Source organism: Monodelphis domestica, chromosome 1, assembly GCF_027887165.1.
Source record: "Monodelphis domestica isolate mMonDom1 chromosome 1, mMonDom1.pri, whole genome shotgun sequence".
Classification (NCBI taxonomy): Eukaryota; Metazoa; Chordata; class Mammalia; order Didelphimorphia; family Didelphidae; genus Monodelphis; species Monodelphis domestica.
This window is the reverse complement of record NC_077227.1, coordinates 10,232,312-10,256,216: the sequence shown is the minus strand read 5'-3', so window position 1 is coordinate 10,256,216 and position 23,905 is coordinate 10,232,312. Positions and strand designations below refer to the sequence as shown.

The following is a 23,905-nucleotide window of genomic DNA, read 5'->3' as shown; positions in this document are numbered from 1 at the left end:
TGGTTTTTCTCTTCTTTTTTTTCAAGGGAGAGGGTGAGAGGAAAAAAAAATAAATTCTTCATTGTAAAATCAAACAGACAAACAAATAAAACAAGCTCTTCACACAGATGTACCAGCTAGCTGTCAAGTCTTGGCTTTCTCGTGTTTACATTGCAAGTCAAATGAACATAAAAGGCTCTCATGAAGACCTCATGCCTTTCTGTATCAAATTACCATGAGAAAAGAAAAAGGTTATTTTTAGCACTTGAAAAAAACTAAATCCATAGATGGTTTCATGTTGTTTGAACAGCATTTGGCCTTTTTGGTTTTGCTCTTTTTCGGTTTCATTTAACTAGCAGTTGTCATCGTTGTTGTTCAGTTGCGGCTTTCAGTCACCTCTGACTTGTTTGGGGTTTTTTGGTAGATATTGGAGTGGTTGGCCATATCCTTCTCTACAGCGTACTCGAGCTTTTTCCTCTGGCATCAATGTTTGTCAAATGATCTTAAACATCTTTAACATCACATGCACCCTGCTCTGACTAACCCTACCAATAGCATATGACTAACTAGATTTCTACGCACAATTTTTTGGTGGCTACATGGCATCATCAGACCACATGGCAAAAATTGGAAAATGGGGGGATGCCCTTCAATTGGGGAATGGCTGGACAAATTTTGGTATCTGTTGGTGATGGAATATTATTGTGCTCAAAGGAATGATGAACTGGAGGGACTCCATGTGAACTGGAAGGACCTCCAGGAAGTGATGCAGAGTGAGAGGAGCAGAGCCAGGAGAACCTTGTACACCGAGACTGATACACTGTGGTACAATTGAATATGATGGACTTCTCCATTAGTAGCAATGCAATGACCCAGGACAATCCTGAGGGACTTAGGAGAAAGAACACTATCCACATTCAGAGGAAAAACTGTGGGAGTAGAAACAAAGAAGAAAAACAACTGCTTGATCACATGGGTAGATGGGCATATGACTGGGGATGTAGACTCTAAATGATCACCCTAATGCAAATATTAATAAGGAAATAGGTCTTTATCAATGACACATGTAAAGCCCAGTGGAACTGCATATCGGCTATGGGGGCGGGGGGGAGGAGAGGGAAAGAACATGAATCATGTAACCATGGGAAAACATTCTAAATTAATTAAATAAAAATTTTCAATTAAAAAAATAAGGATAGATCACAAAGGATTCTCATCGTCTCATCCTATGCCATTATTGACCCTGGCTCATCTACATTTCCAATCCTGAATGTTCTCAATGATATGTTCAAAGATTGGACACATGGAAGATTCATTCTGCTTGGTCCCAAAGGACAGCTAGAAGGAACAAGATGGGGACAAGTTAAGGGAAGATACATTTAAATTTCATGCAGGCAAAACTTCCCTAACAATTAGATCCATCCCCAAATAAAATGAGCTCCCAGGGGAGTAACAGGCTTGCCCATCACTGGAGGTCTTTGCCTTGGGTGGTAGCAAGCTCCCCTTTAAGGAGGTCTTCAAGCAGTGGATGCCCACTTATTCGGTATGATACAATATAAAGAGAATTCAGTTGCTGTCATCAGACACTTTCCAGCTTATCTCTATCTTTCCTACACTAGAGTGCCCAGGATGGACCATGATGCCCCGGATGTGCTCTGCCCAGGCAGAGGACAATAGAGCCATCACCTTGCATGTTCTGGATACTCACTAAATTCAGTGCACATGATCCCGTGGCTGGGAAATGCCCCCCCAAAGAGACGCTAACCATTACTAGTCTGAGAAGACGACTCATCTTGGCTGTAAGCTCCAACATAAGAATTTGTATTTGCCATCAAAAACATTCAAACATGTTGGTTTGGGACAGTTTCGTTCTCCTGCCCCCACCAGATTTTTGTCTTCCTCGAGCACGTTGTTGCTTTTTTTTTCCAAATGCCATTCTGAATCTCCCCTCTTTCAGATCTTTACTACAGCTTGGCCCTAACCAGACTCAAGTCTTTCTCTCTTTATTTTTTTTAACCCTTACCTTCCGTCTTGGAGTCAATACTGTGTATTGGCTCCAAGGCAGAAGAGTGGTAAGGGCTAGGCCATGGGGGTCAAGTGACTTGCCCAGGGTCACACAGCTGGGAAGTGTCTGAGGTCAGATTGGAACCCAGGACCTCCCTTCTCTAGGCCTGGCTCTCAATCCACTGAGCTACCCAGCTGCCCCCTCTTTCTCTCTTTATATCAGTCACAGAAATCTCTCACTGCCTGCTCATGCTCTCAGCCAGGGACGTCACTAGTTAAAACAGCCCCCTTCCTGCCTCCCCCTTTTCCCTAGACATCAGCTGATATTCTATGACTTTGTCTGAAGATAATAAGTTTGGCCTGACAGTTCCACCATTGGCAGGCATGATTCCAAGGTCCTTGCTGGCTGTTGTTCCCTTGCCAATCTGTGGCAGTGGGGGATAGGGGGTAGGAGTGCGAAGAACAATTCTGTGTTTGAAGTCAGAAGACCCAGGTTCGAGTCTCCATTCTACTCCCTCTGTAGTTTGGGGCAAGCCACCTTCCAGGGCTTCAGTTTGCTCCTCTGTAAAATGGAGGAAAGGGGGAGGCGGGCTGGGAAATGAAGTGATCTTTGGAGCTTTTTGGTCCCTTTGAACTCAAACTCATAATGAAAGAGATGAAACAGAAAATGCCCCTGAGAGAGGTCAGACACTGATGTAGTCATTTGTTAAATCAGGAACTTGGACCAGAGCTCATACCAGACCACTGTTAAGGGCCACTGGGGCTTGGCTCTCAAAGATTCCATGAAATCCCCAGAGGATGATGGTGGTGGTGGTCTTGGTGACACTGGCTAGCGCTTGTTGTTCCTCACACACAATGCCCCATCTCCTATCTCCATGTCTTGATATAGGACATCCCCCATGTCTGGAGTACATCCTTTCCTCCCCCTCTGTCCCTTAGAACCCCTGGCTTCTTTCTAAAATCAGCTGAAGCACCACCTCTTACATGAAGTCTTTCTTGATCTCTCTTCAGTTTCAAGCATACCCTGACACTGATCAAAGTTACCTATATTCACTTTTATATTTCTTCATGCAGGCACATATTGTTTTCCCTGTCATCCCCAACACCCCAAATCCCAATAGAGAACAGGGGATCTTTATTTTATAATTGAGAAAGATGACCCTTCCAATTGTGATAAATCTGCAATAATGAGAAACTGAGGCATAAAAGGGCTGAGATAAATCTATTTGTTGTCAAGGCTAGCAGTTACCAGTAATAGAGGTCAATGGTGCCTCAGGAACTAAACCCCCCCTAATACAATCTGAGGAGCATTCTTATACAATTTAGAAGTTACATAAGGTCCAGGGATACATTCTTAACTGTGATTGTGATTGGCTCTTAATTATGCTATCTGAATAAGGATCTTTATCTGCCGTGGCAACAGGAAAATCTAAATTTAGCCAACATCCTCTAGAAAGCCTTGTGACACAGAACCCTGCTAGAACAGTCCCCAGAACAAGTATTCTCCAGAAAGTTTCTTATCTATCACTCTCTGTACCAGCAGAGTCCAGGACTAGGAAAGCATCCTGTGACTAGGCCAAATCATCCTTCACCTGGACTTCTTATCTCCCTCGTGTGGCACACTTGCTCTGGTCATTTATTGAGATGTGAGCATTAGGCCTACACAATAATACTTCTGAATTTAAGCTTTAAAATTTGGTTACAATGAGAACTAAGAAAACTGAACTAAATCAATAAGCAGTAATCAAGTCCACATTTCTGGCATTTTTGTCCCAGATTCCTGGTCCAAAATGAAGTTTGATCTACTGACTAAGGTTTGGGGCTGAAAGGATTTGAATTTACTAACAGTGGTGACTCAAACAGAACCAAAGATGGCGGCTTATCAAAGTCAAAGATGGGAGGACTTGCTAATAGACCAGATGGCATCTTCCATGTCCAAAAAGATCTGTGGAGGCAGACCAACGAAGGCCAACCTAATATGATAAAATCTCCTGGAGGAAAAGCATGAGGCATTCACCTGGATGAGAAAAGTCAACTTCAAGGCACAAGGTAAGGGAGGCATGGTGATGCCAACTGTGCTTCTGAAGAAGATTTGGGGGTCTTAGTAGACTGACTCTAGAACCACCATGAGTTAAAAGTGTGACATGGCAGCATCCTCTGGCCCCCCCAATATAATGTGATCTTGGGCTGCATTAAAAGCAGCACGGATCCCAGATGTAGATAAGGAGGTACTAGTCCTGCCATCGCCTAGAATGCCAGGAGCAGGTCTGGGACTCCAGTTTAAGGACACTGAGCAGCTGGAGTGTATCCAGAGAAGAGAGGCCCGATGAAGAAGGGCCTGGGGTCCACAGCATATGAGGGCTGGTCAAGGAACTGGGGATGTTCAGCCTGGAGATAAAGAGGCTTAGCAATGGGAGGAAATCCAACAGCTGTTCTTAAGAGTCTGAAGCATTTTTGCTTAGAAAGGGGATTATATTTGTTCTGTTTGGCTCCAGAGGACACAAGGAAGAACAATGGGTGGAAGCAGAAATGAGGCAAATTTAGCATGATGTTTGGGAAAATGTTCCTAACAACAAGAGCTATCCAACAGGAAAACTGGCTGCCTCAAGAGGACATGCGATTATTAGACCTTAGAGGCCATCAAGTCCAACCCCCTCAATTTATACATAAGGAAACCAGCTTTATAAGGTTGAGTGATTTGGGGGACAGAGCCAGACTTAGACATAGGAGGTCCTGGGTTCAAATCTGACCTCAGACACTTCCTAGCTGAGGGATCTTGAGCAAGTCACTTAACCTTGCTTGCCTAGGTTTCCTCCTCTGTAAAATAAGCAAGAGAAGGAAATGGCAAGTTATTCCAGTATCTTTGGCAAATGGGGTCACAAAGAGTCAAATATGACTAAAACTACTCAACAACAACAAAAAACAACAACTTTTTGCCCCCAATCAAATGCTAACCACAGCATTGTCTCTATGCCACCAGGGTTTACCACTTGAGCTTCTCATGTGGCGAATGACAAAGTCAGACCCAGGCTTTAGGAGTATAAAGCGATGTGGCAGCTGAACTGGGGAGTGGAAGGCCTGGAAGTAGGGAGACCAATTAGGACATTACTGCAATTGTCCAGGCAAGAGGTGATGAAGGCATGTCCTTGGATGGCAGCAGGGAGAGTCAAGAGAGCAGAAGGATACAAGAGATGTTATGGGAAGAGAAATGGACAAGCTGATTGGGTAGGGGGAAAGAGAAGAGGCAAGAACCAAGAGGTTATTCCTCTGAAGGGCTGTGGCTCAAAGGATGATGGTGGCCTGAAGAGCTGTTTTTTGACCTTGGACAAGTCACCAGACCTCCGTTAATTCCCCCCACCCCCCACCCCCACCAAGCTCTGTTTCTGATAGCACTGGACTGACCAAAATGATCTCTGTCAGCTGTAAATCTGGTCCTCCAATCAGATGATCCAGACACAGTACATCACCATTAGTAGAGAATAATCAACTAGAGAACCATTTTCCCTTTCACATAGATGATAAAAGTCTGTAGAGAGAAAGGCCGCAGTTTACCCAATTTCCAAATCTGAGTTGGAAGGGGCCTCAGCAGCTGACCAGGCCAATCCACACAGGAACAGACTCCTCTGTATCATATCCTAAGCAAGCCTCCCCCTGAGGCAGTCCATTCTGAGTATTGAGCCACCTTTCCTTTATTGCCTTTACATTTTGGTTCTCATGCACAAGATGGAAAGAATGGCTGGACACGGAGGAGCTCTACTCTAATTCTCTGTCATCATAGAGGAAAGGGAAGAGATAATGAATAAAGAGGCCTAGAGTTACCCTTATGGGGGACCCTGGTCCAAAGAGGGAAGGCATCATCTGTAAGTTGACTGGAGATTCTGGGGGCTCAGTTACCTCCTTTGTAAATTGAGGTGTTGAACCAGATGATCTCCAAGGTTCCTTCCAGCTCTAGTTTCAATGATCATTTTTTTTTAAATGTGGAAACTAAGGCCCAGAGAAATGAATTGGATTGTCCCAAGTCACACAGCTAATGAGAGCTGGAGCCAGAGCTGTCAGAGGCCAGGATACATATGGAGGCAACTGGAAAAAGATGAGTTGACCTCCATTGTCTTACAACATCTGCTGGGACCGATGCCAGAAAGGAAGTTGTGGCATAGACATGGGACAGTTGGAAGGGCAAGGGCTGTCCACATTGCCGCCACAGAGGAGAGGTTTAATAAACATTCACTGAGACTCGTGAGAAAGAATGCTATCCATATCCAGAGAAAGAACTGTGGGAGCAGAAATGCAGAAGAAAAACAAGCGCTTGATCACATGGGTTGATGGGGATAGGACTGGGGATGTTGACTCTAAGCAATCTCCCCAGTGCAACCATCAATCATATGGAGATAGGTCTTGATCAATGACACATGTAAAACCCAGTGGAATTGTGTGTCAGCTACAGGAGGGGAGTGGGAGGAGAAAAGGGAAAGAACATGAATCATGGAACCATGGGAAAATATTCTAATTTAATTAATTAAATTAAAATTTCCAAATTAAAACAATAAACATTCATTGACTGTCTGCCCTCTTTTGGGTGGATCTGGGACCCAGAGAATGAAAGTTGGTTGTAAAGCTTTGACCGGGAGCTCCAGAGACCCCGGGGCTCCTGCCTGCTGCCTGCTGTTCCACTCAAGTCCAGTGGCTTCACTCCCCCTAATAGACCTCTTTTAGCTACCTTGAGAGCTGCTCTTCCCTGGGGATGGTGGAATATGATAAATGGGTTGTTTATCTGAACTCCTGGGCTCTGAATGAGCCATTGTACTCACTGAGGTGAGGACCAGAACCCCTAGATTTCCTGACTCTGCTCCCAGGGTCTGTCCAGCAACTAAGCCAAGCTGGCCTCCTGGAAGGATCTGAGATAAATAGCCTGAAAGGCTACTCTACTGGGCAGAGGGAGGATTCGACTAGGGGGCCTTGGAGTGGGAGAAGAATGATGGTGAGGGGGAGAGGAGGCATTTATTTCTGCTGATGGAGGCAAAGGAGAAGCCCTGAAGCACCTGGCCCTTTACTGTGAAAGTGCTCACCCAATAAATGGATTGACATGTTGTTCTTTTGAGACATGAGCATCTCCCAGGACTGTGTGGGAGGGTGCCAGGGGGTGACATGCTGAAGAGTTCTGGCAAACACTCAGTGCTCCCCAGGAGACAGAAGTGAGCATTGAGCTGAATCCCTGAGCAGGCAGAGAACTAGCAAGCTAAGAGGCTCTTTGAAGCCCAACACGTGAGTAGGACATTTGTTCAAGGTTTGATTCTATCAGGAACTTTGGCCAGAGGCACAAAAATGCCCCAGGGCATTCCTGGCCCTTCCTACCGCTCTGTCCCAAAAGGAAGAAGAGTCCTCAGGACAAGAGCTGTACCGAAATGGGATGGGATGTTTGGAGAGACAGCATACAGGACATCAAGCAAAGGCCAACTCGGAGCCTTTTCAGGATTGTGGCAGACCACTGGTGAAGGGTGGTAGCCTAGTGGTATCGGATCTTAAACTGCCCACTAAAGCCAGAATCGTCAAAACAATCTGGTACTGGCTAAGAAATAGATCAATGGATTAGACTAGGGCTAACTGACCTCTAGTGTTTGATAAACCCAACGATCCCAGTTTGGGGGATAAGAACTCTTAACCAAAACTGTTGGGAAGAATGGAAAACAGAATGGGAGAGATTAGGTTTAGGTGTATGTCTCACACCCCATACCAAGATAAGGTCAAAATGGATATATGATTTAAACATAAAGATTGACATTAAAAGTAAATTAGGGGAACATAAAATAGTTTATCTGTCAGATCTACAGAGAAAGGAGGAAGAATTTATGACCAAACAAGACACAGAGAACATTACAAGATGTAAAACGATTATGTTAAATTAAATTAAAAAGGTTTTGTACAAAGAAAACTGATGTGACCAAGGTTAGAAGGGAAACAACAAACTAGGGGAAATTTTTATAACAATTTTTTCTGATAAAGGTCTCATTTGTCAAATATACAAGGAAGTAAATCAAATTTATAAGAATCCAAGTCATTCCTCAATTGATAAATCGTCAAAGGGTATGAATAAGCAGTTTTCACATGAAGAAATAAAAACTATCAATAAGCACATGAAAAAGTGTTCTAGAGCCCTCCTGATTAGAGAAATGCAACTTAAAACAGCTCTGAGGTATCACTTCACACCTAGCACATTAGCCAATATGACAGTAATGGAAAATGATCAATGTTGGAAGAGATGTGGCAAAATTGGGACACTATTGCATTGTTGGTGGAGTTGTGAATTGATCTACCATTCTGGAGGGCAATTTGGAACTGTGTCCAAAGGGCAATAAAAGACTGTCTGTCCTTTGATCCAGTCATACCATTACTAGGTCTGTATGCCAAAGAGATTTTTTTCAAATAGGAAAGGTCCAGTTTGTACAAAAATATTTCTAGCTGCACTTTTTGTGGTGGCAAAGACTTGGAAACTAAAGGGATGTCCTTGTATTGGGAAAAGGCTGAACAAACAAACATCTATGATGGTGATGGACTACTTTTGTGCTGTAAGTAATGATGAATGGGATGATTTTAGAGAGAGCTGAAAAGACCTCCATGAATTGATGTGGAGTGAAATAAGCAGAACCTGATACACAGTAACAGCAACATTGTGGGATGATCAAATGTGACAGACTTTGCTACTCTCAGCAGTACAATGATCCAGGATAATTCTGAAGGCTTATGAAAAAGAACGCTCTCCACCTCCAGAGAAAGAACTGGGGGAGCAGAAATGCAGATGAAAACATGTGATTTGTCACTGATTTCTATGGGGATGTGATTTGGGGGTTGGGTTTTGAAAGATGACTCTTTTTCAGAAATAAATAATGTGGAAATGGGTTTTGAGTGATAAAATAATCCAGGGGAATTGCTTTTCAACTCCAGGAGAAGGAGGGAAGAAGGGAAGGAGTCAACATGAATCATATAACTTTGGAAAACTTGTTTGTACATTTGTTATTAAAACAAAATAAATATAAAACTAAAAAAAAGGATTGTGGTGGAGGGACTTCAGGTTCAAGCACGGGTTCTGCCACCCCTTTCCAGATACATTTCAGGAAGTGTGATACAAAAGAAAGAGTCTAGAGTCTGGCTTTGTCACACAGGTACTGTATTTTCTTGGACAAGCCTCAGTTTCCTCATCTGTAAATTGAAAGGGTTGGACTAGATCTAGAGTTGGGATCTTATAGTTCTTTTCCCAAATTCTGATCTCCATTAAATTGCTCCATCCATTGACCTCAGGCAACAAAGATACAGCTTAGGACACGGCTCACACCATGTCCCCTGCAATCCTCACTCCTCTGAACTCTCCAAACCTTATTAGACCTTGAAGACCAGCTCAATCGCCGACTTGTTTACAAATCTCTCTTGGCCCCCTGGCCCAGCCAGTGCCCTGACTTCAGAGTTACTGGCTGTGTGGCTAACCATCTGGGAGCATAGCCCACACAGCCATCTTACACTCACTGCACTGGTCTTCGATTCATTCCATTATATAGGGCTTTTCCAAATTAATTTTTTGTCCCTTCAGCATAGAGACCTTGTCTTTTTCACCTCTCTGTGTTGAGACGTCTTAGCCAGGGGACTTGTAGAGTGCTGTAGAGGCAATAGGCTTGGATCTGGAGGAAGAGGGCCAGATCAGAGGCAAGCCCTGCCTCTGTCACTTACCCTGTGGCCTTGGACAAGTGATCGAATGGAAGTTGTGCACTCTGGCAGTGAGAAGGGGCCTCGATGGCCACCTCATAGGCCCGGCGTCTGAGAAAGAATCTCTTTGACCAATATGGCATAGACACTTTTCCAGCCTTTGCTTGAAGAGCTCCAGGGAGGTAGAAGTCAATGGCTCAAGTCCTGTGGGGGATGCGTGCTGTGCTCTGCTGGTGAAACCTCCACGTGGACTTCAGAGCTCACACGGCTATTATTTCTAGTCGGCCCAGAAGGTTCACTTTCCCAACCTTTCAAAGCTCATGAAGTCTCGACCTCCTCTAATATCGCTTTACCTAAGAATAGGAAGAACAGAGCTCTGGGCCCCACAGCCACAACCTGGGCGACGCCTCCACTCTTCCCTCTCTCTTACTCCCCGACATCCAATCTGTTGCCAAGGCCTAGCTATCCATTTTACCTTTTAATATCTCTCATAGATGCCTCCCTCCCTCCTCTGACATGGCCACCACTCCAGTATAGATCCTGAAACTTGAATTATTGCAATAGTCTGTTGGTGGTCTTTCTGACTCAGTTTCCCCACTCCAGACCCATCCTTCACCTCTCAAAGCAATATTCCCTTTTTAAAAAAATATATTTTACTTCATAAAACATTTCCTAATTAGAAGTAGAGAGGTGGACTAGAGGCCTAGACATGAGAGGTCCTGGGTTCCAATCTGGCCTCAGACACTTCCTAGCTTTATGACCCTGGACAAGTCACTTAACACCCATTGCCTAACTCTTACTGCTCTTCTGCCTTGGAACCAATATACAGTACATATTCTAAGACAGAAAGTCAGAGTTAAAATAAGTAAATATTTCCCAATTGTGTGTAAAAGAAATTTAACATTCATTTTAAAAAAATCTTGAGTTCTAAGTTTTCTTCCTCTCTCCATCCTCTCCCTCATCCCTTGAGAAAACAAGCCATACATCAGTATTACATGTGGTCATACAAACCATATTTCCATATCAGTCTTATTGTCACAAAAACATCCCCCTTCAAAAAAAGAAAATTTCAAGTTCCTCAGTTCTCTCTCTGGAGGGGGACAGCATTTTCCTGCAGAGAACTTTAGAATTGTCTTAGATCACTGTCTTGATCAGAGTAGTCTATTCCACAGCTGCTCATCCTTACAATGTTGTTTCGGTGTCCTGGTCCTATTTGCTTTGCTTTGAATCAGTTCATCTAAGTCTTCCCAGGTGTTTCTCAAACCATCCTGCTCCTCATTGCTTAGAGCACAGTATGATTCCATCAGCCATGTACCACTCCAGAGCCATCTGCCACAGTTTGTTCAGCCATTCCCCAGGTGATGGGCAGCCCCTCAACTTCCAATTCTTTGCCACCACAAAAACAGCTGCTAGAAATATTTTTGTATAAACAAACATGTCTGCTCTTTCTTTGATCTCTTTAAGATATGGACCTTGTAGTGTTATTACTTGATCAAAGAATATATCATTTTATAGCCCATTGGGCATCGTCCAAATTGTTCTCCAGCTGGCTGGATCAGATCACAATTCCACCAACAATGCAGTGATGCACCTATTTTCCCACATCCCCTCCAGCATTTTGGATAATGTTAACCAATCTGATTAGTGTGAGGTGGTACCTCAGGGTTGCTTTAATTTGCGGTTCTCTGATCAGAAGTGATTTAGAGCATTTTTTCATGTGACTATTGATAGCAAAGAGATATTCTTGCAGCTCGATTCTGAGCATGTTCCACACCTACACACACCCATTGAACTCCTGTGACTCCCCATTACCTCCTGGATTAAATATATAATCCTGTTTGGCTTTTAAAGCCTCCCATGATGTGTCCTCCTCCTACCTTTCTAATCTTCTAGCATCTTCCTTCTTCTAAGTACTCAGTGATCCAGCAACACTGACTTCTTGGCTGTTCCTTGTACAAAAGATTCTGTCTTCCCACTCTGAACTTTCTGTGGCCATCACCAAACCATGGGACCCCCCTCCTTCCTCATCTCTGCCTTCTGGTTTTCTCGGCTTCCATCAAGGCCCAGCTAAAAATTCTACTTTCTCCAGAAAACCTTTCCCAGCTCTCCTTAATCTTCCAGCTTTCCCTCCAGGATCCCATCCAAGATGGAGCCTTTTTTGATCCTGATGGTTTTCTTGTCCTCCATCCATGAGCTCCTGGGGTTCTGCTTTTCTTTGCATCTCCAACACTCGCCACCATACTCAGTACCTACAAGATGTTGAATAAATAAACACTCATTCATTCAATTCAATAAGCATTTATTAAGTGCCCACTACAAGCCAGGCACCTGCAAGTAATGCAGAAAATGCCAACAAGAACTCAGAGGAGCCACACAGCTGAGTGCCTGAGGTCTGATGTTCTAGCCTCTCTGTCCCCTGCCTATACTTACAAGCATACATGCTGTATCCCCCTGTCAAATTAAGGACCTGGAGGGCAATTGCTGTTTTCATTTGCCATCATGTTCCTAGCACCTGGCAGAGACCCTGGCCCAGGCTGATCACAAAGGAGGCAGGGGGCAGGGGGCAAGGGGGATGGGCACCACAACGGTCAAGGTAATCAATCCTCCCTGATGCTCAGGAGCTGGGCTCCATGCTCTCCAGGATGCCTGGAATGGGGATGCCCCAGAGAGGCTCCAGAGAAAGCTGCTTCCTTCCAAGTCCCAAACAAAGGGTTACCTCTCTGTGGGTCACCACACAATGGGCCCCCTCCTCACCCTCATCTTGGAAATTCTTTATTTCCATCAAAAGCACTCAAGCATCACTGCCTACATGGAGCCCTTCCTGATTCCTCTCCTGTGCCCAGAGAGCTTTGCCCTCCCATGGCTCTGACCCCTGCATCATGATGATGCTGGTGGTGATAGCCAACATTCACGTGGCTCAAGTTAAGGTTCCCCAAAAGCTTCCCATCACCTGTCTCATTTGATCCTCACAAGTCTTGTGAGGAAGAAAGTCACATTAGCCCCACTTTGCAGATGAGGAAACTGAGGCAAAGAGCAATTAAGTGACTTGCTTAAGATCACATAGATAAGACTTAAACTAATGTCGTCCTGACTCCATGTCCATCATTCTATCAATGGTACCACCTGAACTGCCTCCAGACACACACATACTCTCTCTCTGTCTCTCTGTCTCTGTCTCTCTGTCTCTGTCTCTCTGTCTCTCTGTCTCTCTCTCTTTCTGTGTGTGTCTCTCTGTCTCCATCTCTGTCTGTCTCTGTCTCTTTCTCTCTGTCTCTGTCTCTGTCTCTCTGTCTCTGTCTCTCTCTGTCTCTGTCTCTCTCTCTCTCTCTCTGTCTCTCTCTCTTTCTGTGTGTGTCTCTCTGTCTCTGTCTCTCTGTCTCTGTCTCCATCTCTGTCTGACTCTGTCTCAGTCTCTCTCTCTGTCTCTGTCTGTCTGTCTGTCTGTCTGTCTCCCCCCCCCCAAGTCCCTTACAGATCTGCTCTACCAATAGTGTATGTCCATTCTGTGTGAACTCTATAGACTGGACTCTGTGGGCATGCATGCTCTCTGCACTGTATATGCAAACAATGCATCCATGTGCATTAGCCATTCTCTTTCCCACTCGTGTCTGGAAGAGTGGGTGGTGCTAGAACGTGCCAGCAGCTGGAGTCACGGGCAGAGAACCCGGGGACTCTCCTGGCTGGGAGTCATTCTGTCACCCCTTTGGGGCAGAAAAGCTGCAACCCTGGAAACTGACACTGCAAGCAACGTAGCCAGTCGGACTCTCCCTGCCTTGGCCACAGGGTGGCAGTCGACAGTAAGGAATGAGTCGGGAAACTGCCCCATGGGGCCATTTTGGTTTCTGGCTGGAAGCTGCTGGGATCCTGGCCATCTCACTGGCCTTCTGTCCATGCTCTGCTGTTCTAGGGTTCAGAGTGGGCTTGAGGCACCCAGGACACACCACCCCGTCCCCCTGTTCCTCATTATTCTCCTCTGTCCCAGGATCCAGCCTGGGAAACAACCCTAGACAGGTAGAAACCAATGAGAAGCTGGGAGGGTGGAACCAAGGCTAAGAGAGGCCTTAAAGGGCATCCAGTCCAACCCTTCCATTTGGCTGCTAGAGAAACCCTGGCCTGAGGAGAGGAAGGACTTTCTCAAGGTCACCCGGTGGACAAAGGCCACTGGTTTGGTTGGCTAAAGAGCCGCCGTCCCCTGCAGCTACTCCGGGGGCAGGCAAGGGGCCTCAGAGCAGAGACTCACCACTCCCCATGGCCTGGGGCCATCTCAGCCCTGGAAGTGGCCCCAGGGGCTCCGCATGCTTCTTGATCTGTGTGGAGGCTCTGGCCCAACCAAGCAGGTGTCCTTCTCTGCAGGATGCCCTGAAGCTCTCCTGCCAGCCAAGCAGGGCAGTCTCAGCTTGAGCACTTAAAAGGTCAGGCCTGGAGGAGGACTCCATGCTTGGCCGCCCAGGACATTGGACAGCTCTGGGACAAACAGGAGCTGTTCCTTCCTGCTCATGAACCCCTTTAATGATCTTTTCTCCTAAGCCTTCTCCTCTTCAGTGTTCCCAGGGTGAGAAGGGAACTGGCATCTTTCCCACCCCAGGTTTACAACCTTGGCATCGGCACTAACGCCCTGTCCCTCTCATGCCACTTTTCTCTGATCGATTGCCAAATCTTGTTTCTATTTCCAAACGTGGCCTTGATGAGTCCCTCCTTTCCTCTGACAAGGACCTGCACAGACCCTCAAGACTTCACACCTGCCCTATTACAATAGCTGCTGGTGGGCCTGCTGGTCACTAGGCTCTTCTTTATCCAGGCGGTCCTTTTACTCAGCTGTCAAAGTGAATTCCTAAAGTGGCACTCAATCATGTAGTCACCGTACTCAGATACTCCAGTGGCTCTCACTGCTTCCAGGATCACATGGGAATCCCTTGGTCTGGATTTCAAAGCCCCTCCTAACTCAGCCCCCCATTTTCTAGCCTGACCACAGCTTCCTTCCCTCCTTGCACCTACCAACATAACCTTTGCCACCCAACCAACTTTCTGTTCTTTGCACACAGCGTGCCATCTCCCATGCTCTGTTCTTCTCATGCCTGGCCTCCTGTCCTTCCTCACCTCAGCATCTTAGAATTCTCCATTTCCTTTAAGACTCAGACCAACCTCCTTCCTCTAAGAGACCTTTCCCTGTCCTCTTTGTTGCTTCTCAGGGCTCCAGGCCTTTCTCTAAGACTCTCAATTGAAGAAAGGTGCCAACCTGCATTAGTAGAGGAAATTGCCTCATCTGGGAGTGCCTGACTTGCATGACTGAAATTACCAGTCCAATCCCCTTCCCTCTCTGTGGCTCCCCAACCTCCCTCTGAGAATGGAAGGACTTTGACTGCTTTACTTTGGCCTCTGAGGTAGAAATGGGGGGGGGTCAATGAACTTGGGCTTTTTATAGGGTGATAACTGCATTCCAACATGATTGGCTCCCTTTGGGGCCTCCTGGGTTCAGTTTTAGGCATTGAATAACACGGTGACCAGAAGGGCTTCACAGGCTTCAACACACTTTGGCCAAAGGCATCCAGGATGCAAAAAAAGAGAGAAGAGCCCTCTGCTTTCTAGAACCCTCCCCAGAGAACCCAGGTACTGCCTGCCTCATTGTAGGAGGGGAAAAGATATCAGAAGCAAGGGAAAGGAGCTGGGAAAGACCTCTAAAACTATTCAAGCTCTACCCTCTCATTTTACAGATGAGAAAACTGAGGCCTGAGGAGAGGAAATGATTTGCTCCAGGTTTACATAGCTAGCAGAGCATACTGGGGACCCAGGCCTCTTAGATCTGAATCCTGGACCATGTGTGTGTGTCAACTCGACAATAAGCATTGATTAGGCGCCTGTTGTGTGCAAGGCCCTGTGCCTCATCCTGTAGTATCTAGGGACTCTTGGGAAATTGATGGGGGTGTTTCCATGGCTGCCTGGATCCCCCAGGACCAGCCTTTTATAATGAGGGCATCATTTCTTGGCTAATTTCAGTTGGTGCTAGTTTCTTGATTCTTGGGCGCTCTCAGCACTTGTGAGTCTTTTCCTACACATTGCAGCAGCCCTGAATAGAGTGCCTGTTCCTGTGTGAGCTCTGCTGTCCCCCCCCCCCACCTCCTGCAGACCCTGAACTCAAGGCAATCAGTGAAGCTGGCTGGCTCCCTGAGTCTTCAGTAACCATGGCAACGGGACTAGATCTCTGGAAACACTTCTGCTAAGGATTTAATCTGGATCCAGAACCCCAAAACCCAGAGCTCCCAGAAGGAACCTTAGAGGCCAGCTGCCTGTCTGACGTAGGCCCTGGATCACAGGGGCCACAAGGCAAGATTCTGAGGTGGGTTCCCCACACCCACACCTGGGAAAAGGAGGCCCTTCTGATGGCAGCCCAGTGGCGTTCAGGCCCTTCCCATCTCAGTTTTCTCAGCGAGGCAGGGTGGAGATAATCTTCCTTCCATGACCTCATCCACACACCAGCCAGTCCAGTCTTTCCCAAAGTCCTCCTCTTTCCATCTTTCACCAGACCACAAGGTGGAAGCAGTTATCCAGTTACACTCCAGAGCACAGCCCAAATGGAGACATCAGCAAACCAGGAAGGGGCTTGCTTTCCTTCGTGACGATGGGGACCCCCATAAATGAGGGTTCTGGAACCCAGGTTAGGCTAGGGTCTTGTCACAAGGCCTGGAAGAGCTCTAGGGATCACTGAGACCGTCCCCTCAGCTTAGAAATGAGTAACTGAGGCCTGGAGAGGGAAAGGTAACACAAGGACTTGAAGCCAGGCCCTGGGACTTCCAAGCCAGAACTTTCTGATCTGAACAGTGCCAAGGCCTAATGAGAGCCATCCTGTCTTCTCACTCGTGTCCCCTGCTGGACACATAGACACCCCAGTTTAGAGGCCACCCTGCGCCAATCTACTTTGGCCATTTGTCAGCTCTTGGACTGAGAGCTTGGGATACACCGAGGGCAAAGGCACTCCTTGTTCTGGAAAGAAATCAGCCAGTGGTGGCTCCAATTGGGGGACCCACAAAGGAGCAGAACCGATATCTTCCAAGAGCTCCTCCCCCTCCCCTCCCCAAAAGGACACTGTGGCTCATGGGCCCATCTTTCCTTCCAGACTCTTCCCACGTGACCCAGACTCTCCACAGGGTCCTAGATTGAAGGCTGGAAGGGGGAGCTCCAGTGGCATTTGGCAGAGCCCTTCGTTTTACAAGTGAGAACGGCGGAACCCAGGAGATAAAGTGACTTGCCCAAGAGTGTGCCAGCGAGTGAGACGTGGCCGAAAGGTGCCCCAGACCCTGTGGCTCCAGAGCCAGCTCTCTTCCCTTTGGCCTGGCCTGTCAACCATGGTGGAGGAAAGCTAGGATGAGAGAATCTCTCATTGGAAGGGACCCAACGGGCCATCCAAGGCAGCCCCAAAGAGGCTCGGCAAGGCGAAGGGATTTGTTTGTGGTCAGGATTTGAGCCTCAGAGGCCACCCGGGCCGGCAAGCTTCGCAAAACCAGCTGGTGGCACAAGTGAGGAGGGCGCATGGGTCTCTTCTGAGGCAGCCCATTCCACCTAGGACTCTCCTTGGAAAAGAAGCCAACCAGTCAGAGAGAGGGCTGAGTGTCTGTGGAGTGGAGGGAGCCAGTGGGAGGGAGCTTTTCCATATGACCAGCCTCAGGGTCACGTGCCTCCAGCTCCCTCCTCACCGCCCCCCCAGTCCTCATTCTGTCCCCGGCCAGGCCCCCTCCTGTGGCCCACCCTGGGTCTCCTCCCTCCTGTCTAAACATCCCCAGGATTCAGCTTCGCTGTCCCTGGTGGGTTCTGTGCTTACCCCGTGACAGTTTTGTTTGCCTCCTGTATGTGGAGATCTGCGTGGGCTCTCTCTTCCCCCAGCTCCCAATCCTGTGAGCCTCTGAACACAAAACCATCCCTGCTGCTAATCGAGAAGAAAAAGAAAACAGCCTGGAGGCTGCGAGCTGGGGCTAGGGAGGGAGGGAGGGTGGGCATGTGCCTTAGCCAGTTCTGTGCACAATGCCGGAGCCATGGAAGGGGCTCAAAGAATATTTGTAGAATGAATGGGAGCAAGCACTTCTGAAGGACTTACTGTGTGCCTGGCAGGGTCCTGGGGGGAAGAGAGGAGGCAGGTAGGCAAAGAGAAAGGGCTGAAGGTCCCTGATCTCAAAGCGTTTACATTCTATCATGTAGAAGTAAATTTTAAAGGGACCAAAAATGGAGGGGGGAGCATGAGCAATTAGGGGAAGGAGTTCAGAAAAGACTTCACATGGCAGGTGGTACTTGAGTTGGGCTTTGAAGGAAGTCCAAGATTCTAAAAGTCAGAAAGGAAGAAGAAGCACATTCCTGGCATGGGGCACAGCCAGGACAAAGGTATGGAGGTGGGAGATGGGAGATCATGTGCCAGTTTATCTGGAATATTTAGTTCAAGTAACATGGAACAAATCTGCCAAATTAGGCTAGAGCAATGGAGGAGTTTGTATTTGATGCTAGAGGTTAAATTTTCCCACTGAATTTTCTTGAGCAGAGGGGTCAGGGGAATTTGACCCAAGAGCAGAGGAGATGAAGAAACATCATGAAGAAAGCAGACAGGTATGTAAGTGGTAAGCTACACACAGGTGAGAAATCGCGGGGCAGCTGTAAGTTGCATGATGGGTAGTGCTGGCCTTGTCATTGTTGAAAAGTCCTGAGTTCAAATCCTGTCCAAGTATGTATCTCTGAAAAAGTCACTGCACCTCTCTAGGACTTGGACTCCTCCTCTGTAAAATGGGAGAGGACACCCACCACACGGGATTGATCCAATGAGATAACCCATGACAGATGACTAGGTGCTCTGCAAAAGATAGTTCCAAATAGGATCATGTGGATAGTGGATGAAGAGGGACTTCCATGAGAACTCTGGTGGAGAAGGGGAACCGAGTCCCTCAGCAGATTGCTCTCCAAGACTTCACTGAGACTTGGCCCAAAATATGGCAGGCCCATGGGCCCTGGACCCAGAGGGAGGGAGAAGAGATGGAGAAGCCTCCCCAATCCTGAAAGCCTCCCTTCTCTTCCCTCCCCCTCCCTCTACCCACTCCAGGGCAAAGGAGCCTCGATAATTCTAGGCAGCCCCTGGGGGTCCTGCTCCTCGCTTTGGCTGTTCCCTGCCGGCCTCTGGAATTATGGGCAATGATGCTCTTTCCCCAAATGTTTCCTTCTATTCCTAAGCCTTTTAAATGGGATCAAATCAGGGGCCATAAAAATCCCGACTTGTTTTTCTTCCAAAGCAGATGGATGGATAAAATAGGAGAGGAAAGGGGGGAGCTGAAAGGAGAAGAGCAGAATGTAAATCACACGGACAACTAAAAGGCTCTCCAGTAGACGGGGCGCCCCATGATCCCTCCTCGTTTCTGTAACACAGACCCAGTCCAGCGCCGAGTGCTTAGCCTGGGTTTGGGGCATCTCAAAAGAAGCTGAACCTCCCAGGGGCATCGGGGAGAGGAAAGGCACCCTGCAGGTAGCAGGCTAGCTTAAAGGTTTCAACTGAGCCTGAGCCGCTGGCCTAGGGGCACCACCATCACAACCCAGGGATGCTATTGGTACCCAAGCCTGTTTCCCCAGGGGGCCAGCCTGGAGATTCCTCCAATACAGATGAGCTCTGGTTGTGTCCACTGTCCAAGGACCAGTCTGTAACCCCCATCCAGAAGCCACTAAGCAGGCCCTGCCTCCCCTCTGCTCCCCTCAGAGTCACTGAAGCTGAGCCTTCGGAGCATAGAGGAAGAACTCCCTTGGCAGCCAGTCGGCGCCTTCCCTTGGTCAGGGCTAACTGGGGCCTGGATGGGGAGAAATGCCGGCTTTCTCTTGCTTCCAAACTGTGTCATCCCATCTAAAGAGCCTGCACATCCCGAGGATCTCTGGAGATGCCTCCTCCCTGACTCATCCTTTTGTGGGGGTAGCGATGGCTGAGAACATGCATTCGGGGAAGGTCCCTTTCTTAGGACTGAAGACGCAAATTCACTTACTGGGCAAAAGAAAGGCGCCGGGAAGGCAGATTCTGACCACTGCTCACCCCCCTCCGTCCAGGACACAGGACTGAATTCGAAGAAATGAGCTTAGCGGCTAGTTCCGGCTTGGCAGGAGGTCTAAGGCCACTGAACCTGCCTCAGAGAGCCCACAGGGAAGAAGAGCTCTCCTGCAGTGTCCCTGGGGAGACGGTTCACGATTGTGTAAAAAGTCACAAGCCCTTTCTCGTTGGGAAAGGTCCGGCGTTACAGCAATGGCAATGTCCAAGAGCTTCAGGAAACCTCTGTGGCCACTGTGGGTGATTCATACACGAGAGAAGTCCTTCCTGAAACCAACCCATCCCCTGCAGCAAAGGGGCCAAAAAGGCCCAATGGAAAGGCTTTCTGCTGGCCTCACTTAAATTTAATCTTGTACAGTTGAGCCCACCGTTCTCATTCATTGAGATATCGGGGGCTCCTCAGATTATCAGCCAGTGTTAAGTAGCTCGGAATCCCTTGCCCATTTGACAAATATGCCATCTAGACCGTTATCCAAGTCACTGATAAAAATATAAAATGTAGAATTGTGCACTAAGGGGGCAGCTGGGTAGCTCAGTGGATGAAGAGTCAGGCCTAGAGACGGGAGGTGCTGGGTTCCAATCTAGCCTCAGATACTTCCCAGCTGTGTGACCCTGGGCAAGTCACTTGACCCCCATTGCCTAGCCCTGACCACTCTTTTGCTTTGGAACCAATACACAGTATTGACTCCAAGACAGAAGGTGAGGGTTTACTTAAAAAAAAAATAATAAAATTAAGAAAAAAGAATTGCGTACCAATCTGGGGGGCACGCCACTATAGACCTCCCCACAGCTAGGTCTGACCATGTGGATTTCCCTAAATAAACGTACTCTGGTCTGCTCCCCACGCTTTCCCCTTTTTTACCCTGGTGCAATGCTCTCGTAAAATCAAGTACTCAAACAACCAGCACTCAGGAACCAACTACTGTGTGTCAGGCAATAGCCAGGCTCTACATACATGAAGACAAACAGAAATGAAAGAACCCCTGCTCCCGAGGAGTCGTTTCCAGACAACACTCTTATTCTTACTCTCGCTCTTCTCCCCCCAACTTCTGCTGGCTTCCATTCTTCCCTCTCGTTGTTCTCCACTCCCACAGCTGGTAAAGTGGGCGCTCTTTGCCAGCAAAGATTCTTTGGTCTTGTCTTCGGGTCCCCAGGGCTTGGTTAGCACTGTGCCAGGCCCCTCTAGGGAGATCCCCAATCCATCGGGCTGCCCGCTCTCCTAATTCCCATGCCTACGTCTCCGGCGACCTCCTAGACATCACCGCCATTCCCCTGTCCCAGGGCTCCAATCGCTCACTGGATCGATTCTGGTCCATCACAGTAGTTGGAGAATTTAGAAGTGACTTCAAGGCAGCTGGAGACACTCAGAAGAGGAGGCCTTTGTTAGCGGAAGACTTGAGGCTGAGCGAGTCAGCAGGGATCGCAGCACAAGGAAGGGGCAGCATCAGCAAGGGAAGGCTGCAAGCAAGGCTGGCCTTGGGCACAATCATGTTTGGGGCAGGGCAGTAGGAGGAAGAGGCTTCAGTGGGAGTCTGGAGGGGGAGCGGCGCCTTGGTGGGGTCCTTTGTTCTTCAAACTTCCCTTCTCAGAAGGGGCATCTCCTGAGTGATGGGGAAGGTAGCAGGGGGCTTCTCTCCACCAGAAGCCATCACGATGCCCCACCTCCAGGACTGGGGTGGCCAGGCAAGAGGACAAGCCCACAACCAACTCAGGACAGCCTCAGCAGGCTGGGTCTTGGGTTATCTGGGAAGAGTGTTCAAGTGGTCACCCACCTCTGATGCCATCATCATGGAGAGGCTACTGATTGGCCCAATGGGTCCTGATGGGTCTTAGCAGAGTCCAGAGATGACAGTCTAGAGGGGGCATAGGAGAGAAGGAGGGCCATGTGGAGATTGGGGTACTTGAACCTAATTATCTCAAAGACACACACACACAATCATTTTTATACTGTCACTAGCTATTAGATTATAAGCTCCATGAGGTCAAGGACTAAACTTTTTACTAGTCACCTGGGCTCCCAAATGGCCTGTCATCCTAAACTCTTCCCTCTTCCTCATCTCCCCTTCATCCATTCAGTTACCAAGACTTGTTCCTCCCACGCCCACAATATTCTCCTATCAGAGCCCTCTCCTACACTTTGACAGCTCCTGACATAGTTCAGCCCTTCATCCTCTTTAACCTGAACTCTTGAGAAGCCTTCTCATTGGTTTTCCTGCTTCTATTTTCTTTTTTTTTAACCCTCACCTTTCATCTTGGAGTCAATACTGGGTATTGATTGGTTCCAAGGAAGAAGAGTGGTAAAGGCTAGGCAATGGGGGTTAAGTGACTTGCCCAGGGTCACACAGCTGGGAAGTGTCTGAGGACAGATTGGAACCCAGCACCTCCCATCTCTAGGCCTGACTCTCAATCCACTGAGCCACATAGCTTCCCCCCTTGCTTCCATTTTCTGCCCTCCACACAGCAGCCCGATTCCTGAAGCAGATTCTACCCTGTGGCCTCTCCACCATCACCCTAAAAGTCATTGTCCACATTGTCTCAAGGATAAAGCACAAAATTCCTAGTTGGATACATGAAGCCTGCCCCAGGCTGGCCACTCTCCTTTACTCCCCTGTGATTCCTGCCCTCTTTGCTGCTGCCCAGCCAAGCCCTGAATTCTTCCCCAAAGATGACTTTGCATCTCTTAACTCCAAGCTTTTGTCCAAGTTGTCCCTCAGTGACTGGAATGACCTCTGCCAACATGGAATCTAGAAACCCCCAACTTGTAGCCTAGTAAGATCTGATGAACCCCAAGTTTTAGGACGGGCTGCCTACTGGGCTAAGAAGGCACTCAGCTTTTGCTTAGCCCCACCTAACTGGGATTGCCACGTACCTTGGGGTCCATTATTCAGTCTGAAACTGCTAGCCTGAGATTCCCTTCAGGGTGGATTCTCATGGGAACAGGGAACCAGTCCAAGCTTTGGAGTCTCCAGCTTATCAGGTAGTCCTAAAACTTGGGGTTCATCAGGTCTTACTAGGCTACAAGTTGGGGGTTTCTAGATTTCATGTTGATAACTCCTTCCTGATTGGTGTACTATCTCTCTCTACTCTTTCTCTCTCTCCCTCTCCCTCCCCCTCTCTGCCTTTTCCTCTCTCTCTCTCTCTCTCTTTCTCTCTCTCTCTCTCTCTCTCTCTCTCTCTCTCTCTCTCTCTCTCTCTCTCTCTCTCTCTCTCTCTCTCTCTCTCTCTCTCTCTCTCTCTCTCTCTTTCTCTCTCTCTCTCTCTCTCTCTCTCTCTCTCTCTCTCTCTCTCTCTTCTCTTTGTCTCTGTCTCTGTGTGTGTCTGCCTCTCTATCTCTCTATCTCTGTCTCTCTCTCTGTCGTTGTCTCTGTCTCTGTCTCTGTCTCTGTGTCTGTCTCTCTTTCTCTCTGTCTCTGTCTTTCTCTCTGTCGCTCTCTCTGTTTCTCTCTCTGTCTCTGTCTCTCTTTCCCTCCCTCCCCCCCCCCCATTACTTTATGTCACTTCAGGCATACTTTGTATCTACACGTTACTGCCCCCCCCCCAGAAGGTCAGCTCCCCAAGGTCAGGGCCATTGCCTTTTTAGTTTCTCACACAAAGGTTTGTTGACATGAAACGGATTATATTCACAGAATCCTTGGATGGGTGCCCCGCCCACTTGTTGTCCCGTGACCACTCTCCGGATCTCTCATTGGCCCCCCAGTCATTCCGGAGTCCTAGAGTCCATCCATTTCTATGACTTCACGTGCCTCCACGACCTCACCCTGCCTCTGCCTGCTCCCATGGATGGAGGGAGGGGAGGGTCAAAGGAGATGCACTGGGGGGCTGGGGCCAGCCTGCGGGGTCACAGGGGCTCCTGTGGGCAACTCTACCCCACCAGGCAGGCTGTGCCCTCTTTCCGAGTTGGGCCTCAGCTCAGACAACTCTCAATGCTCTGGGTGATTGCCCATGTGTACAGGCAAGTGAATACAAGTCCATTGGAGAAGACAAAAGCGGAGCGTGAACGGTTCACGTTGGGGAATCCCCCGCAAGCTCGCGTAGCCCCGGGCCCAGAAAGGCACTGAGGAAGCTGTCCCGCCGCTTGCATGCCGGCCATTCAGCTACTCTGTCTGAGGGGAGAAGCAGCTTGAAGCAAAATTCCAACTGCAGGAAAGGCCAGATCGGACTTGCTCGCTGGGCCTC

At 48.1% G+C, this 23,905-nt stretch overlaps 1 long non-coding RNA gene across 1 annotated transcript; it reads right to left on the bottom strand.

Annotated features, from left to right (window-relative positions):
- Positions 1–20,637: 20,637 nt before the first annotated feature.
- Positions 20,638–23,328, bottom strand: LOC103101474 (uncharacterized). Its single transcript, XR_001626933.2, has 2 exons — positions 23,239–23,328; positions 20,638–21,582 (listed from the first exon to the last, which is right to left on the bottom strand). It is a non-coding gene; the product is annotated as an uncharacterized LOC103101474 (long non-coding RNA).
- Positions 23,329–23,905: the final 577 nt, after the last annotated feature.